The following is a 19,075-nucleotide window of genomic DNA, read 5'->3' on the forward strand; positions in this document are numbered from 1 at the left end:
CTGGAAAGCAACACCAACAGTGTGGTTGATTCTATATAAACTGAGGAACACGCACCATAATCCACAGACTCCAATCACGCAGGAATGAGAACGGTCCCCAGTGACGGTGCGTGATTTTATCTATGTGAGTCTTGCATATGAACTGTCTGAGCTATATCCAACTGCCCGCTTCCACTTTACAGTCAATGAGGAAAGTAGATAAAACAAGCATATGTCTACACACAGATGTACCCAGCTAAATGTATGGCATCTTTCCAAGCCTCCAAAACATGTTTTTAAAGGGCACAAAAAGTTTAACTAAGGGCATATAATATAAAGTTCTTTTGTTTTACCCACATAACAAGTAAATCAAAAGTCAAAACCTTCCCTTTCTAAAACCAGAGCAATACTCTTAGCTACCAAGGACTTACTTTGTCATTCTCTAGCCACAGATCTATTGCCATTAAGGTGGCGAGTAATTACTGTTTGTCAGAACTATTCTTGCCTTCCGCGTTGTTGTTTTTTTATGCATGGTAGGGAGAGAAGGGGAAAATAGAGAGATGCATCAGCAAAGCTCTTGGTCTTGTAGCTTTAAAGGGGGTTCAGAGACAAGGAAAGCCCATACTGCTGTCAAATCTACCAGGAATTTGTACACCAAAACCACCTCAGCAAAAAGATACTGCATCATAAATATTAAATTAGAAGTTATTCACCACAACACTGTTCCCCACCTCATTTACGTTCTATACAGAAAAAGTTTCCATCACTCCTGTGAGTTGAAGTAAATGAGAGAACAGACTTGGACTCAAAATAAGAACAAGTTTTCATAAATGAAACAAGATGTATAAAAGAGGAGCTTTCATAAACGAAACAAGATGTATAGAAGAGGTGAGTAACATAACTACAGAGAGTATATAAACTGTTACCAATCACTCAAAGAGGCCAGAAATGGAAAGTTCTGCCTGAAAAGTTCTGCATGTCCCATCACTGAATGAGCTCGAGTTGTTTCCCCTAAGAGTGGTGGCAGAGGGAATCCCCATATCGGATGTTTTGATAAGATTTCAAAAGGCCCTTCTGATATCAAAGAAGTGATCATACTAGATCCTAAATTACTACTCCAAACCTTTCCTCTATCTTTAAAATCATGGATGCATTGTGTGGCTTATTCTAATCATGTTCTAAATTAATTCCAAAAAGCCATTTCTAATGAGAACTTGAAGTCATATTTATTTTGTTCTCTACACAACTATAAAATTATTTATCTATGGAACAAAGAGTACTTTTTTTAATCCATGTTAGTATAAGGAAAGGTGTACAAGAATTATAAGGAGCGAGGCCAGCATTTCTTAGCTATATGCCCTTAGGGCAGGATACTTCTCAAAGGCTTAGTTTCATCATCAGCTAAGCAAGGACCACATGGGTTAATACGCCAAATTCCTGGGACTCAGTGGCTGCCCAATAAATGGCATCCACGGTTACTGCAGCTGTTCTTATAAACAGAGATAAAATAAAAGGTCTTGTGATGTTGACTTGTTTTTATATTGAGGAAATATTGAACACCTGGAAAAGAAGAATTATAATCCTGGACTTGGGATATGATCATTTTTCTTCCAGAATGTTTCTCATTAAAAATTTTCCTTGGAAATGGAGGATGTGATATAAGAGGATAAATCCTTTTTTTTTTTTTTTCCAGTTAGAAAGTCAGACAGTGTTACTTATTCTCGAAATGAACCTTTTTGAGTACATTCCTGGAAAAATGATGTGTAGTCTGAATTCAACACAAGAATAGCTTGTGGTAAAGAGGTCTGTTAGTAATGACCACTTTAAAACTCCTGAAATCTTTAGGTTCCTGAAAATAAGGATTTATCATGAATGATCTTATGTCAAGATTGACAATATAGGGAAAAATTGAGTGACACATTAAAATCTCATAATTCTTACCTATCAGATGTATAAGTAGAACAACTGACCAAGTTTTCCCTAAGAAAATGGAGACCTAAAAACTTTTCCCATCTCACACACACACACACACACTCACTCACTCCAATAATACATAATCAGAGTGCTTTTCATCTTCCTGGAAAACACTGTATACAGTATATTAGCACTGTCTGGAGAAGCAACCATCAGAAATACAATGCTATGAGTCAACACTGCCAGTAAGAGGAGGAGGAGAAGTTTTAGGTGTTAAAATGTGAAGTTTGCCTGAGGCAGAAGAATACACAGCCAGATCTCAGCTTGAAATGTCCAGCTGATTGTATGCATATTTTTTCCAAGCCACTCTGTGAATGCCTATTATTCATTAGCTAAGTTTAATGTCCTTGCTTTGGTAAAAACAAGCACCCTGCCTTCACTTTTCAAAACATCTTTTTACCCTCTTCTAGTCTGAACTCCTCCAGATACTCACCACTTCCTATTCAAACCAGGAACTGATAACTAGTCATTTTTGTCCCCTCACTATCCAGAATGCTGTAAGCCGTTGGAGTAAACCTAACCATCTGCCTCTCAAATGAACCTTGAATCAGCTCCATACTTGCTGCCGGTGTATCTGGCAGCAGGTCCAGAGGAAGTGGAGGAGAATGCTGGGAAACTCTAACAAAACTTCAAAAAAGGTCTTCTTCACCTTCATGAGCTGGAAGGAAACGAGAGGTGTTCTGGTTCCACCCTTTGTGGTGCTGTTGGGTGAACTGAGTTGTACCCCATCACCCAGCTTGCAAAGGCAGAGCTGAAAATAAAACCTGGCACCCAAGCCCTAGTTCAGTTTTTACTAACACACACACACCTTGATTTCACTTGAATTTCTCCGTCTCGTTTGATAAAGAGTGAAACCACTAAAAATTATTGTGAGAAAAAAAAAAAAAAAAACTGGTTTCACAGTTGACAGATTTAATTCCAGGGGGAAAAGGGAAAGATGTCTCAAAGGCATGGGATGACTGGACTAATCCCCAGTCAGGCACATTCACGGGGGATGTGGGAGTATAGGCGATCCCTGAGGGAGAAAGAAGGTGGGGGGCAATAAACAAACATCCTGTGATTTAATCATGGGAAAAGCCTCTATTTATGGAGCGGGAGCAGGCTAAACATTAATTGCCACTTCAGGCTTCTTCCTCTAAGTATGCTAGGACTGGTTTTTCAAGAGCAAAGGAAGAGCCCAGACACGTTACAAGAGCACACAGCACGTTCTCACCACAGCCTCCTCTCACAGCTCTGTCTCACTCCCTTCTCACCCTAGACCAGCCTCTGGTCCCCAGTCCCCATTTGGGGAGAACAGACCAGGGTAGGGCGTCAGCAGCAGAGGAAGATGTAGTGGCAGCGTCAGAAGACAGCAGGGGCCACGAGACTATAGATCTGGTGTTCATCCATAGATTGACCAACTTTTGGAGGAATCTGTCTGCCTAGATGGCAGTTGAGGACAATCTCAAGAACAAACATATTCACTCATGTCATCCCTTTGGTTTTGATTCTAGTTTTTCCCCTTTAACATTCAAAAGAGTAGCCCAGGGACTTCCCTGGTGGCTGAGTAGCTAAAACACAGCACTCCCAATGCAGGGGACCCAGGTTTGATCTTTGGTCAGGGAACTAGACCCCACATGCTGCGTGCCACGACTAGAAGACTGAAGAGCCCATGGGCCACACCTAAGGCCTGGTGATCTCAGTCACTCAGTCATGTCCAACTCTTTGCGACTCCATGGACCATAGCCTGCCAAGCTCCTCTGTCCATGGGATCCTCCAGGCAAGAATACTGGAGTGGGTTACCATGACCTCCTCCAGGGGATCTTCCCCACCCAGGGACTGAGCCTGCATCTCTTAGGTCTCACCATTCAACAAAATCTTACATTTACACATGACTGGTGTTCTTGGTCAAAACCAGTGGCTTTTCTTTCTTTACCTTCCCCCATCTCCCCAGCAGATTTTGTATGGTTGACCTAGTAGAGAATTTTGAAGTTAAATTAGAGCTGAAAGGATGGGGGGAAATCTGCTCCACATTATTCCAGGTAGTAAAAATAATATAAATCACTCTTTTTATGGATGTCAGCTGTTCATATATCACCTTCAGTTTTTCCATAGTACCTATTTAATACTTAAACTGATACCTTAAAAAAACTTTGGTATTTACCTTAGTCTTAGTCTAAGCAAGAAAAACCTGTCAAAGAATGAATCTGAAATACATGTCTATTTTTCTAGTTTATGTTAAATTTAAATATGTAACTAAACATTTTGAAGTTTATTCATATACTACCGAAACTTATCTCAAGTTTCATCCTTGGGCAGCATTGACTTCTGGAAACACTGAATCAAATTAAAGCATGCTGTGGATCAGGCATGACAGACTTATCAGAAACAAAGAACAAATGGATATTAAATACTGTGAGGTAGAAAGGCTTGGGCCAAATTATGCAGAACTTGATATGGCCAAAAAAAGAAAATGCAATGAAAGGTTGGGAATGAAATTAAAGTAATGCTTAAAATAAATGCATTTTCTAGGCATAAATAGGATACAGTGGAGGTGGGAAGGCCTAGATTTGAGAAGGCCAGACATCTGATACAAAAAACAGCCATGCCAGATAGTAAGAGCCTGGTCTAAACTGATAGACTCAAGATAGGGGAAAGGATGAAGAGCTCTGCTGTAGTAGGAAAAATGGACAGGAACCTACAGACAGAGGAGAATCAAACTGAATGAGGAGACAAGGTCAAAGATGATGGCAAGTTCTCACACGTGTGACCACTGATGCCACTGGCAGATGACAGGATTCTGAAAGTAGATAGTCACATGAAAATGTCCAATCAGCACTCAGTAATACAGTTCAAAAGCCGGGTGAGAGGATGGACTCTCGTGACCTGGGAGTCATCAGCATAGATTTGAGAGACAAATTCATAGAATGGACATGCACCCCAAAATAGAAAGTAAGAAGAGCCAAGTACAGTTCTATTCAGGAAATCGGGTTGAATAAGCTGAGAAAGAGGTCATTTATTAACAACAACAAAACTCTAGAACAGGTTTTTCAACCTTGGCAGAACATCAGAAAGATTGGGGAACTTTAAAGATTACCAGAGTCTGTGCCCCACCCCAGACCAATCAGATGTGCCCCTCGGGGACCATAACATTCATATCATTACCAAATTCAGACTGAAGTATGGACAACTTTACGCATATAAAAAACTTTAAGCCAGATCTCTTAATCCTGCACTTTAAGAGCCAACCTAATTTTCTAGCATTTATGACATAGAGACAACGATAAATGAATAAAGTACACATATATATTAATAGTGATTTTGTGTAAGATATCTGGTATTTGTTTTCTAAAATTTCCATTTTTATAAACTTTTTTTCCATTTCATTCAGCACTTCAGTTACTTGAGCTTGGAAGTTCTTTCAGGGCATCTTATCTAAACAACCATTTTTAATATGAAAAAAATACGGTATCTATAAACTCTCTTTTTCCCACTTGTGAATGCTTCTAAAATTTCAGTGCCTAGTAAGAGATTCCTTCTCTTTTTTTCCACTTCTTTGTTTTCTTCACACCAGTTTGGATGTTGTCCACACCTTAATCTTAGTATTTATTATTTGCAAAGCTTTTAAAGTCAAATGGAAAAGAAACTACGAGTTTAAACAATCTTTCAGATTTCTTGTTTTTTTTTTCCTTGTTACTTCACATTGGATAGGAAAGGAATATACTTCCAAGAAAATAGGCTCATCCTAAATTCAGCTGTGCCCATAGAGGGGAACAGCTGTGCCTTTGTTCCCCTAGTTGCCCTGAGGAATGACACCAAAATTTCATCCGAGATATTTTTTCAGGTATGAATTTGGATGGATAGATGAAATCATCATGTGTACAGATAAGGCTATGATATTGGAAAACTGACTCAATCATTCACCCACCTTACAGGACAACTTATACCAAATATTATAAAAAAACAAGAATGACTAAAATTCAGTAAATCGTGTTAATCATTTAGCACTTGATGTTTTTGCTGGACAATAATGTTTATGTCTTTCATTGACACAGGGCTTACTGTGTAATAAGGGAAAAAAAATCTGACTCCAAGAAAACTTAAGTATCGTAAGGTTATATAACTTGTTCTAAAGAACAAATAGCCCATTGTTAAATTCTAAATTAACTGGGAGACAATTCACATCAGTTCACTTCACTCACTCAATCATATCTGACTCCTTGCAACCCCATGGGCTACAGCACACCAGGCCTCCCTGTCCATCACCAACTCCAAGACCCTACTCAAACCCATGTCCATCACATGGGTGATGCCATCCAACCATCTCATCTTCTGTCCTCCCCTTCTCCTCCTGCCCCTAATCCCTCCCAGCATCAGGGTCTTTTCTAATGAGTCAGTTCTTCGCATCAGGTGGCCAAAGTATTGAAGTTTCAGCTTCAGCATCAGTCCTTCCAATGACTATTCAGGACTGATTTCCTTTAGGATGGACAGGTTGGATCTCCTTACAGTCCAAGGGGCTCTCAAGAGTCTTCTCCAACACCACAGTTCAAAAGCATCAATTCTTTGGTGCTCAGCTTTCTTTATAGTCCAACTCTCACATATCCATACATGACTACTGGAAAAACCATAGCTTTGATTAGACAGACATTCACTGGTAAAGTAATATCTCTGCTTTTTAATATGCTATCTAGGTTGGTCATAGCTTTTCTTCCAAGGAGCAAGTGTCTTTTAATTTCATGGCTGCTGTCACCATCTGCAGTGATTTTGAAGCCCGAGAAAATAAAGTCTCACTCTTTCCATTGTTTCCCCATCTATTTGCCATGAAGTGATGGCACCAGATGCCATGATCTTAGTTTTCTGAATGTTGAGTTTTAAGCCAATGTTACACTCTCTCTTTCACTTTCATCAAGAGGCTCTTTAGTTCTTCACTTTCTGCCTTAGGGTGGGGTCATCTGCGTATCTGAGGTTATTGATATATCTCCCAGCAATATTGATTCCAGCTTGTGCTTCATCCAACCTGGCATTTCACATGATGTACTCTGCATGTAAGTTAAATAAGCAGGGTGACAATATATAGCCTTGACGGACTCCTTTCCTGATTTGGAACCAGTCTGTTGTTCCATGTCCAGTTCTAACTGTTGCTTCTTGATCTGCATACAGATTTCTCAGGAGGCAGGTCAGGTGGTCTGATATTCCCATCTCTTTAAGAATTTTCCAGTTTGTTGTGATCCACACAGTCAAAGTCTTTGGTGTAGTCATTAGAGCAAATTCACATACATACACCAAAAAAAAATTTTTTTAAGAAAACGAAGATAATGTATAAAAATATTGTAAATCTCAGTATACCAAAAATTTTGGGAGTTTTACATCATGCAAGGTTTTTACATCATGAATTTTCTTCTTCATGCCTTTTAAAATATATCCTGTGTGTCCCCAGCTTCTCCCCTGTTAGTGTCTACATATCAAGTTGTGTGCATATTCCACCTAAAAGCCCTTCAAATATTGGGTTGGCCAAAAATCGTAAGCTGTTCCCAAAACTCAAATGATCTTTTTGGCCAACCTAATATTTTAAAACAGTGATTAGGTCCCCTTGGTAATCTGTTTTGCAGTCAAATAGCCCTATTTATTGATCTGCTTTTCATGGCAACCTCTTCTTCCTCCTAGTTATTCTCCCCTGAATCCAGGGGCATCTACATATTTTTCCAAACTCCGTGCTCTACAGAAGTAAACATATTTCAAATGAAATTCAGCCAAAACTGAAGGAGAATGAAATATTGCCTGCTTCATTTTTCATATTCTTTCTCAATGTTTGTTCACTATTGGAACTTACATCCTAATATAAAGCCCAATCCATATTTTTTTGCTGATGTTCTATGAACAGTCTCAAGTCTTTCTCACAGGTACTAAGACCAAGCCATAGCTCACTCTTACTCTCATTAATTGGTTGTTTCTTTTTACAAGGCATCCCATAGCTTTAAATTTCCTTTTAACTCACCAGAGTGGCCTAAATATGACAAGAGAAAAGCACATGAAACCAAACACTACACAAAATTCACTAAAGAAAATATAATACAGTTGTCAAACATTAAGCCTTGTGTTTAACCTACATGAAAATTTCAGAAAGTTTATGTGATTATTGCAATACCAAATAAATACTTTTTCAAATTATTTTTTTGTCTTCACAGAGGATTTCTAAAGTCATTTCAGATGACTCACTCTTGCAAAATTTATGAAACAGGATTATATTTTCTAGAAATGTGTCCTTTGTTATAAAGGCTAGTTTTCATTTGCTTGGAAGAGGGTAACTGGTATTTTTATCATCTCATCAGGAGGCAAAATTCACACTGCATTTTACTTGTAGACAAGGATTTGCCAGGATAAAGAAATCTGGAAGTTTCTTCTCGAAGGAGCCAAGACTTCATGATCTCAAACATCAGCTCAAACTGTTTAAATGAGTGGGCAGAATGCAGCCTGTGAGATTGTGGTGCTGCAGAGTTGCCTAATGGAGAGAATGAGAATGATCAAAATTGAACCAGAGGCCAAAAAAAAAAATAGAAAAGAGAAGTAAAAGTAAGGAGGAGTAGCAGCAAATTGAAATGAGAAAAATAATAGTTGTCAAAACAATAAAGTTACAGAGTCAAGAAGAGATTAGGAAGTAGGAACAATAAAAGGATAATTTACAAAAGAGGTAGAATAATTCACACAAAAACATTGCTTGGAATAAAACAATAAAGGGCACTGTAGCAAAGATTCCTGTTTCCTAGAAGAATTTTTAATACACAGATTATTTTGTCATGTTTAATATCGGCTTAACACAAAAATAAGAAATGCTTTCTTTTCAGGAATCCTGGCTAAGCAAGCTGAAGAAAAGGTCATCTATCAAGAAGACAGCAGGATTTGTCAGTCTTGGCAGCATGTTAGAATCATCTGGAAAGCTTTAAAAATTGTTTAATTTTTTTCATTTGACTTTTTATAGCTTTTTTTTTTTTTTTACTTTGCAATTAGAATTTTTTTTTAAAGAGGAATTCTTTCTTTTCAGTTTAAGGCTATACTAAGAGTCACTACTAGACCTGTAGAAAATTATCTCTCTGGTTTTATGGAATTTTTCTGGAGTGTCTGAACTTTCAGACAGCTACCTTCCATTGCAACTTGCTTATAATTTTCATTTTGAATTTTTTTGGAGTCACAGTGAAACGCTTCTTCAGTATTTCTATACTGAATCAACACTGATTCCCTATTCAAATGATGTCCTCATTGAGAAAGACACACTAATTTCAAGATTTATACAGCTAAACAAAGTCTCAAGTTCAAGTTTCCCCCACTATCAACAGATTGTGGAAAATAAAAATACTAATTAAAATACAGAAATGAAACTGCTGGTTTCTGGGAAAAAGTATGACTTTCAGAGAAAAATAAGATGCTTTGCATGAAAATATTCTCACTAAAAATACAATTTTTCAGGAAATTATACCTTTGTTGTCATGTGGCTGATGATATTTAAATTTAAGTGGTTTAGGAAGAAACACTTAATATGAATTCTAGATCAAGGTTTTGTGCTTAAAATTCTAAGATGCAAATAAAACTGTTTTTAGAATATTTCTACTTTCAAGAGGAATCAAAACAATGAACATTATATTCTCTTATATCAAACATACATATTTTTAAAATTTTCTTTTTACACTCTTGAAACATTCCCTCCACGTGTGAAACAAAAGGAATTTCTGATTAACTGATACTAAAGGTTAACCTAGAGGTTAAAAATAAGTACATTTCAACACTGTAGTATAGTGAAAAGGGGAACTGTTATAGAATTGGGGTATAAAAATAGCCCAAAATTTCAGCCTAATGAACAAATGTGAAACACATTATTGTTTTCTGAATCACTAAGTTTTGCCACCCAAAACTGTCTACCATTCACTTTATACTACATAACTTGGGAGCTTGTGTAACCCCAATGATCTTTCAGAAAAGGCTGGGTCTGATTAATTTAGTTGAGTTGCGTGTCATGTCTTTTACCCACAAAGGACAAGCTCCCTCATCTCACAGGAACGCTGTCATGATGCGTCTCTCAGCTTTTGTTCATGTTTCTCTATTTGACCCAATTACTCCTTTACTTCCCTGTATCTGTCCTTTCTTTAAGTATCACGTCTTCCATAAGACCTTTCCAACCATCAAGCTCACTTTTCTCAATCTTAGTAGAATTACAAAACCACAGAAGATGAGAAAGTAAAGCGGCAAAGAGGTTCCACTAGTGTGTTAGGAAATATTTGTTCTCTTTAATGTTCACAGTGGCAATCAGATGTAATGACATCATGTTGTCTGATAGCTAGCACCTTGTGAAGAAGGAAAAAGGAATTCATATTTATTGTGATGACCAGGTACAAGTCCTTCCTACATGTCTTATTTAATCCACACAACTGTCCACTTGAAGGATAGCTTTACATTATGCTTTACTGAGCATCCGTTTCCACACCAGGAGGATGCCTTGACCAGCTACAGGAAAGAAAGGGTCAATACACTCTAAATTATCATCATTGTAAACTCTCAAAATTCAACTGCTCACTGTAAAATCATACCAGGTAGCAAACTGGTTATATATCATGACATATATGTAAAATATGAAATGCATATTATGATATAAGCATGTCTTGACAGCAAGATACTTAGAATTAGGCTTTCACAATCATCCCATCAAGATTGATTTTATGTCAAAATCCTATTTTAAAATACCTGCTTCAAAATCCAGACCAAAGTAATATCCATCCTACTCCATAGTGGTACCTATCAAAAATCTGAAAGAATTAACAGAAAAAGAACAGTTAATGGACATGTGAACCATTCAATGCCCTGAAAAATGTAAATCCCTGAATACTACACACTAGAAAACAGTATATGTAGTCCTTGGAGCTTCTAACATTAAGTTTCACCGTTTGGTCCTCAACTTTTTTTTTTTTTGGTCGGGGGGAGGAATTGTGTCTTTTCCTTGGCCCACCACACTCACTAAGAGTTGGCTGCACTTCAGAACCCATGGCTTTTTTGTTTGTTTGATTTGTTTTTTTTTTTTTTCTCCCTCACACATCTGAGTCTTTGGGCTTGTCAAACAATGCTCTATTTAGAGTACTCATCACCCACATTTTATACTAGGCTAAACCTAGTTTTGTCTAAGTCAGTTTAAACACTCATCCTACAGGAAACCTCCATCCCCAGCCCTTCTCGGTGTCAGTGAAGATCTGACAGATGTACATGCAAATAACACAGAAAAAGCCCATCTGCTTTATCAGCCTCTTTATCTCATTCTCCCATTACAGTAAGCTCCGTGAGGGCAGGAGAGTGAACACCAATAAAATGAACAATGACCAAAGTGAAACTCAAAGAAAACAAACACATGGCATCAAAAACTCAGAACGGTTATAAAATGAAACTTCCTTTCACAAAATACACTCAGCAGGAAATGAGTCATGAGAAAGATGTTATCTGGTTTATAGTCAAAGGACTGGGATTTATACACCCAACAACCAACAAGGCTTTGAAGATGTAGGGTGTATATGAAAAACTCCATAAAAATATTATCTTACTTCCTAAGCAAATTCCCAAAGAAAAAAATGAAAGGAAGAGCAGAGACAGCTTTGATTACATAAATATCTGAAATACATCAGAAATAGACTTTTGGAAAAATGGTGGTATGATAGTAGATATCCAATCCTTCCTAAAAACTCAGCCAAATCACAAAGGAAAAACAAGAATAGGGGAGAATCTGCATTAGAGGTCACACTGGTCAAATTCCAGGGGTAGATAGTGAATCTATTTTATTCTATTCTAGTGAACTTAAGCATAAAGCTTTGCATGATTTTAGATGGCTATGGCTTCCCTGGTGGCTCAGACGGTAAAGCGTCTGCCTGCAATGCAGGAGACCCGGGTTCCATTCCCTTCTGGGTCGGGAAGATCCCCTGGAGAAGGACATGGCAATCTACTCCAGCGCTCTTGCCTGAAAAATCCCATGGACGGAGGAGCCTGATAGGCTACAGTCCATGGGGTCTCAAAGAGTTGGACACGACTGAGCGACTTCACTTTCACTTTCAGAATCATTAGAAAACTTAACAAAGAATAAAATATCAAGTTAACTTTTCCAAAATGACTGAGAAACACAATCCAGGATCAAGCTATGAAAAAAAATGACAGCTGTATAATCGGGCACCTGCCTGCAAAACTCAGAAGCTGTCACCTGATAATCAGGAAGTCACAACAAAAACAGATATCCTAAAATGGCATTTGCTGTCAGAAGCTAGCAGAATAGCCTATACCTCACTTCTCTCTTCCAAATCCCATATAAATGTATCCAAATCATTAAACCTAAATCCTGTTTAGAGTCCTAGCTAAGAGTGTCTGGAAAATGTACTGTTTTTCAAGCTCTTCAACAAGTCGTGGCAAAAGCACTACGGATTTTTTACTGGCTACAGTGAAGATGGGATTAGCTTGAAGGACTCATCAGGAATACAGCCATGATTCCCCTTCCCCAGGAGTAGTAATGAGACACAGGAAAGTAGTAAGGAAATCCTAGGGAAAACATCAGTACCTTTAAATCAGAGGAGACAGGGCTAGGCACGAGGTTGGCATCACTCAGCCTGGTGTTCTATCACCAGCACATACCAGCACTATGCCACCTCACTGGGAGAGGAATCCTGGCCTTCAGAATGCAGAATAAGAGCATCCTGTGTTTCTACTGACAAAGCAGGGCTGGCCCTAGTAGTATTATATGCCTGTAGTAAAAGAAACATGGCCTTAGGACAGTAGATTCAAACAACCAAACAGGAGAGATCAGGTTCTTCTGTGGATGTCTCTCTCTTCCTTCCCAACCCCCTCAGACTGATAAATGACTGATAATTTAACCTCATTCATTCAGATGGACACCTTAAGTTCTAAAAGGAAATAACCACATAAATACTACTTAGAAAGCAAAATATAATAATATTGTCAGATCCCATTTACATCACCCACAGAGAAATTAAAGAACATTAATCAAACAAGAGAAAGGGACAGAATATATAAGACCACAGATGGAAAAACACATTGAGGAGGAAAGAAGAAAGCAAATAAAATAGAGGCATTTTAAGCAGTACCAGAAGGAGCAAAGATTAGATTCAACTACAGAAAAGAGATGGCAGAGAATCGGAATTAGACTAAAAAGTAACAATAAGTAGGCAAAATATGAAAAACAGATATCTAGTATATGAATAATGGGTATTCATCTAGTTTGATATCTTTGTGATTGGTTTAAAACACAATACAGAATGCAAAAAGGTATGAGAAGAAAATTTTCCTAACCTGAGAAAAAGATTCAAGCAGATAAAAGGGCTCATGATAAATTAAGAAAAATAGCCAAATCTTTTGTTACATCATGGTAAAATATTGAAGGTGGGGGAAGGTGGGAGGAGAAGAAAAGGAAAAATCAGGCCAGGGCTTAGCTCTTTAATGACAGGAAATAATGGGGCAATTATTTCCCTGAAATTTCCATACCAATTGTAAGCCAAGAATTCTGTGATAAAATGAATTCACATTTGAAGGCAAAAATATTCTCAGATATATTTCCTCAAATTTTTGCATACCATTCTTGCAATCTTTCTGGGATCAGGGGGAGGGGGGGAACCACTAAACAGGTACTTGACTATTTCAGTCAACCAACCAATACAGCAAGATATAGATTTCAAAAATAGGTAAGCCATGACATAAAAGACTGTCAGGTGGCAAGTTACAGAACACCATCCAGAATTAGCTCTTAAAAAAACCAATGTAGTTTTGGTAGCCTCGTACAGTAAGTACAGGAGTATGCAATCAGTCTTTTATAGTAGACTGGTCCAGTAATTTCCTTAAAGACCAAGGTATCTTCCACTCATCCACTTCTTATCTTAAGCAGGTTAGCTTTCATCCTCTTGAAATCTGAGCTACTACCAAGACAGACATCATTCCTCACACAACCATGAGGGGATGCTGCTGCTGCTAAGTTGCTTCAGTCGTGTCTGACTCTGTGCGACCCCATAGACGGCAGCCCACCAGGCTCCTCCATCCCTGGGATTCTCCAGGCAAGAACACTGGAGTGGGTTGCCATTTCCTTCTCCAATGCAGGAAAGTGAAAAGTGAAAGGGAAGTCGCTCAGTCATGTCCGACTCTTAGCCACCCCATGGACTACAGCCTACCAGGCTCCTCCATCCATGGGATTTTCCAGGCAAGAGTACTGGAGTGGGGTGCCATTGCCTTCTCCGATGAGGGGATGAGAGAGGTGGAAAGAGAGTTTTCTGTATACACATTTCTTTTTAATCAAAATTTCCCAGGAGTTTCCCAATGGTATCTCCTTATAGCTAATTGGCCAAAACTAGGACACATGGCTATCTCTAGCTGCAGGGGAAGCTAGGAAAGTTATTCATCCCTTTCAGGCTCTGTCATAGATCGTCTGTGAGTCAGAAAGAGGGGAAGTGAATGACTGTCAACCAAAAGTGTGGTGTCAACCTGCATGTGTACCTAATTACAGTTATTGTAAAGTTTTATAAAACATTTGTATGTTATATCTGGAAAGATACAGGTATTTTTAATGTATTATATCCAGACAAAACTCAATATACCAACAAAAATCAAAAGGGGCTTGACGGGGTAGGAAGGAGAGTATGAAGATTGTGGTAAGGACTCAACTCTTATGGGTGAAATAGCCCTTTCCTCCCTCCTGAGTCTCTTTCCTGTATTGACAGGGTGACTAATACACACCAAAATGTGTTATCCTTGCTCTTAAAAATGGTCAAGAGATAGGAACAGTTATCTAGACAATATAGCAAGCACCTTTCTATGAGTTCAGCATTTCCTCAACTCCCCGCTCCCACTCCTTCCTCAAGCTACACCAAAACTAAATTACCACTTCTTAAAGAAATTCAGATGTTGAGCTTTCCCATCTGGTCCATTCTTACCTACTGAAAACCCCTTCTCTGGTACTTATTTCCCAGTGTGAAAACTGGTAGATGATATTAGAGACTCTTAAATCCATGTTCCTAACTCAGCTGTCTAGGTCCTGCATTTTATCCCATCCTTCCTGTCCCCTTTCCCACAATGGTCCCATTTTTACTGTGGAATATTAGTTCTCTTATCTAAACTTCAATCAAGATAAGGTGTCAACAGGGAGCTGAGCTTGGGGCTCAGTGACAATCTAGAGGGGTGGGATGGGGGATCAAGAAGAAGGGAATACATGTATACTTACAGTTCATTCATCTTGCTGTACCACAGAAACCAATACAACACTGTAAAGCAATTATTCTCCAATTAAAAATACATTTAAAAAAGGATAAGGTGTTAACAAAGGAAAAGAGGAGTACAGATAAAAGTCATGGAGATTAAAAATTTTATTATTTCTAAGTTTTTACCTAATGTAAGATATTACACCCTTTTTGTTTTTTCCTTTTTTGAGGGAAGAGGACTTCTTCATACTTTTATTCAATTCTCTTTGCTCCCAACAGATTTTGTTCCATGACTCATCACCCCCTGAAAACCAATACACTCAGGCCTAATGCCCATAACTATGTCAGTAATAGTTTCATTCTTCACTGAAACCAGAACAATTAAAATAGCAGGGCTTTCTCCAACAAGGAAACAAAAATAATCCCATAAATAATTCCACCTCCAGGGTTTCCACAAGTCAACACAATCCACAGCTGTGGTCACCTGAGCTTTCAAGAGTGCGGAAGGTAGTACAGAGAGGGAAAGATGAGGGGAAATGGGGCACTCAATGAACTCGATCCGTCAATCCTGCAGTTTTGGAGGACCCCCAAGCAGAAGCCTTCTAGGAAATGGACTGTTTCACAGCTGGCTCCTGTTAAACAGGCTAAGTTCCTGGAGAAAAACACCACTCCCCTCCCCCACCTCATTAAACACATGAGAAACATCTGTGTCCATCAGGCGCCTGGCCCAAGGTTTAGCCCTCTCTTTCCACCACATGAAAACTCACAATGAGACTGTCCCAAGGGCAGCCCAGGCTTTCAGCCACACCCCTGTCTAGCATGGTCAGCAACTACTTGACTTCCCCATTTTTCCTGGGCACTGTTGCCTCCTGCTTCTGGAGGTTTCTCACCCTTGTGTGGAACAGCTCTCCCTTCTTTCTACAAGATGGAACAATACTACAAGAAAGAAACCAACAGCTCAAAACTCAAAGCATGCCAGCACACTTCTTCCAAGCCTTTACACCTGGTCTCCATGGAAACGCCCCCTCCATCCTTACCATTAGTTGGCTGAGTCTTTTTTCTTGCGGTGGTCTGCTTCCCATCTGACCGCTGCTTCAGGTTGTTGAGAATGTCAGTCTCTGGGTGGGGTGCCATGACCCTTAAGCTAGACCTGGACAATTGGAAACTCCTGGTCCTTGAAAGGAGAGGCAATGGCACCCCACTCCAGTACTCTTGCCTGGAGAATCCCGTGGATGGAGGAGCCTGGAAGGCTGCAGTCCATGGGGTCACGACGAGTCGGACACAACTGAGCGACTTCACTTTCACTTTTCACTTTCATGCATTGGAGAAGGAAATGGCAACCCACTCCAGTGTTCTTGCCTGGAGAATCCCAGGGACGGGGGAGCCTGGTGGGCTGCTGTCTATGAGGTCGCACAGAGTCAGACATGACTGAAGTGGCTTAGCAGCAGCAGAAGCAGCTCCTTGAAATGTATATTCTTCCCACAGAGTTCCCATAGTCAGAGCCATTTCAAGGATGCAGCCTTGAGAGGTGGTATGTTATTGAGCCCTTGTGGGTGGTGTGCAGGGCTGAACTCAGCTGAGGACACTGTAAACTCTTAAGATTATGGTGCACAAGTGCAGAAATCTACTTGTCTCACAGTCTCTGAGACAAACCTGGTAAAAAGGTTTTCTTGCTTATTAGGACTGCTGCCTAGAAAATGGAAGTGGCTGCCTCTTTCTTCCCTCCCTCCATGCCCTCCGTGTAGGGAGGCCAGGTTGCAAACTAGCAGCAACCATTGTGGTTGCTCTACCGAAAAGGTCCATGAACCAGGAAAGGCACACACAGGACCCCAGGAGCCACCAGCCGGGAAAAATAAGTCAGACCCTACATGAGTGGAGAAAGAACCTCCCCTTCCCCATACCAGAGTACAGGACAAGTCAGAGAGGCATGCCATCCTCCCCTCGTCCCTGAAACAAGGCCTGGCCCCCCACCTCCTTCCATGCATTGCCCAGGTCTCACAGCACCTCATCCTGTTCCTTGAGCTCCCGTTTCAGGAATCTTCTCCTCACGTATCTGAACTCAGGCCTGGAGCAGGATGGGAAAGATATGAGGTTCTTCTAAGACAGTGGTTCTCAGACATTAGCAGAAATCAGCATCATCTGGGGGCTTGTTAAGCCTGCCAGCAGAGCCCACCCCCCAGAGTTTCAGATAAAGGAGGTGTGGCTGGGGCCCCAGGATTTGCATTTCTAAGAAGCCCCCAGGTGATGCTGGTGTGCCAGTGCAGGCATCACACTGCTCCAAGCTCTAACCTGGCTTCTTTTGCCTTCCCCTCTTCCTTCTTCCAGGCTCTAGGCAGCCTTCATTGGCACGAAGTGACTGTGGACACTTGAACTCCTCTCTGTGCCCATTTCAAGATGTTCTTCCCTCCATCCTCTCTTCATTATGTATTCATTTAATCTTTCATCAGTCCTGTTGGTGTCAGGCAACTAAATAGCTTTGGAAGACTCCAGATGATTCCAATGTCTAAGGTTTCAGAACCACTAGGCAGACAGTGACCATTCCCCATACCACAGGTGAAGAAAACCCCTGCCACCATCTCCCCTTAGGCACCCTCCATAATATGGAACATCAGGGACTGGGGACCCAGAGGGAAAATTATACCTCTCCAGTGCTCTCTCACCTGGAACTTATCCTGTTGACTTCAAAGGTAGTCCAAACCTCTGAAATGCTTCTGCTGCCCTCATTCTGCACTGAGATCCCAGGGTTTCAAAGATCCTGGGTTAGTTCCCCACTCCAAAACAAGCCCCCTCTATCAAGTGGAGGAAATTCATGAAGGGAGATTTATCCCTCTGCTGACTCATGCCCACCTTACATGCATGAGAGATGAGGATAGAGGACATGGCTACTACGGTCAATAAATCTCACAGAGACCCACCACTGCCCTCTCCACCCTGATGCATCCGCTACACTTCAGACAAAGGAGCAGAGCTCGCCATTCCCTGGATCCAGGGCAAAACACCCCGTTGGACTAAACTAGACCTAGCTGAGTACCAGCAATGATTGATCAGGCAAGTGTAGGTGTCAGGAAGTGGGAAAGAAAACAGAGAAATGCCAAGTAGACACAGTGCAAAACCACGTGAGCCAGGACAGTCAGAAACTAAGTAATGCGGAAGCCCCCCAGCCACTACCTGGAATCACAGCCCCTTCCTCATGACGTTTCGTGATGCCTTCTGAAACTAGGAAGGTGTTGGGAGAAGCAGGATTTCCTCCAGCTTTCCGTAAACCAACATAAGTCAAAAGTGCTGGAACCTATCCAGGCATTGCTTCCTAAACTTTAATTACATCCCTCTCTTTTCCTCTACTGATACTTGTTAAGCCAGAAAATACTTCAGAAATCAAAAAGTCAGATTTTCTTTTTCAACTAAAATGGGAAATGAATCAGTCACACGCAGTAAGTGGCGAAGCCAGAAATGAATCCAAGTGTTTCAATTCCAAGTTAATTTTTTCCACTGCACCATATTTCCTTACTCTCTAATTCATCTCCACATCTCTAATATATTCATCTCCCAGCCAGCCTAGCCAACCCAAAGAATGGATTCTTATCCAGTTTAGCCAGCCTCCAAAACTCTAATTTCCCAGAACAGCTCTGAGATCCACATGCTTTCTCATTGGACAGCCTTGGGTTTTCAAAGAGAGAAAAAGAAAGAAATAGCAATTGTAAAGAAACTATATAAGAGGGAAGTCACAGTACTGATTAATGCCATCCTTCCTATGAATTCCAAGGGTCTTCAGTGTGGTGACTCAGGCTCCCAGGGCAAGCCTAGTTACTCCCTAGTTCTCAGTATTGGCTCCACATTAGGAGCCACATTTCTAGGATTAGAAATCCTTGGGGAAATTTTTAAATTCCCCATGCCCATACCAATTAAATCAGGATCTCCGAGTAGGAAAC

At 40.2% G+C, this 19,075-nt stretch overlaps 2 long non-coding RNA genes across 4 annotated transcripts in view; one reads left to right on the forward strand and one right to left on the reverse strand.

The window, feature by feature from the left end:
- Positions 1–9,274, forward strand: part of LOC147371066 (uncharacterized) — a 57,536-nt gene extending 48,262 nt beyond the window's left edge. Inside the window, exons 2-3 of the long non-coding RNA XR_015166257.1 lie at positions 731–867; positions 8,775–9,274. This is a non-coding gene — a long non-coding RNA (uncharacterized LOC147371066). The remainder of the gene's footprint in view (positions 1–730; positions 868–8,774) is intronic.
- The window catches only part of LOC147371067 (uncharacterized), a 58,032-nt gene extending 39,349 nt beyond the window's left edge, over positions 1–18,683 (reverse strand). The window contains exons 1-8 of one of the 3 annotated variants that reach the window (XR_015166256.1): positions 18,315–18,683; positions 17,807–17,876; positions 17,436–17,595; positions 17,151–17,211; positions 16,184–16,799; positions 15,170–15,209; positions 10,663–10,724; positions 5,293–8,431 (exon numbers count right to left, since the gene is read on the reverse strand). This is a non-coding gene — a long non-coding RNA (uncharacterized LOC147371067). Of the gene's footprint in view, positions 1–5,292; positions 8,432–10,662; positions 10,725–15,169; positions 15,210–16,183; positions 17,212–17,435; positions 17,596–17,806; positions 17,877–18,314 lie in introns of those variants that run through there. The other 2 variants (XR_015166254.1, XR_015166255.1) reach the window with 2 other exon arrangements.
- Between the last annotated feature and the right edge of the window lie 392 nt (positions 18,684–19,075).

This window comes from Bos grunniens, chromosome 6, assembly GCF_055505025.1.
Source record: "Bos grunniens cultivar Pamir isolate PY7600 chromosome 6, Bosgru_T2T1.0, whole genome shotgun sequence".
Classification (NCBI taxonomy): Eukaryota; Metazoa; Chordata; class Mammalia; order Artiodactyla; family Bovidae; genus Bos; species Bos grunniens.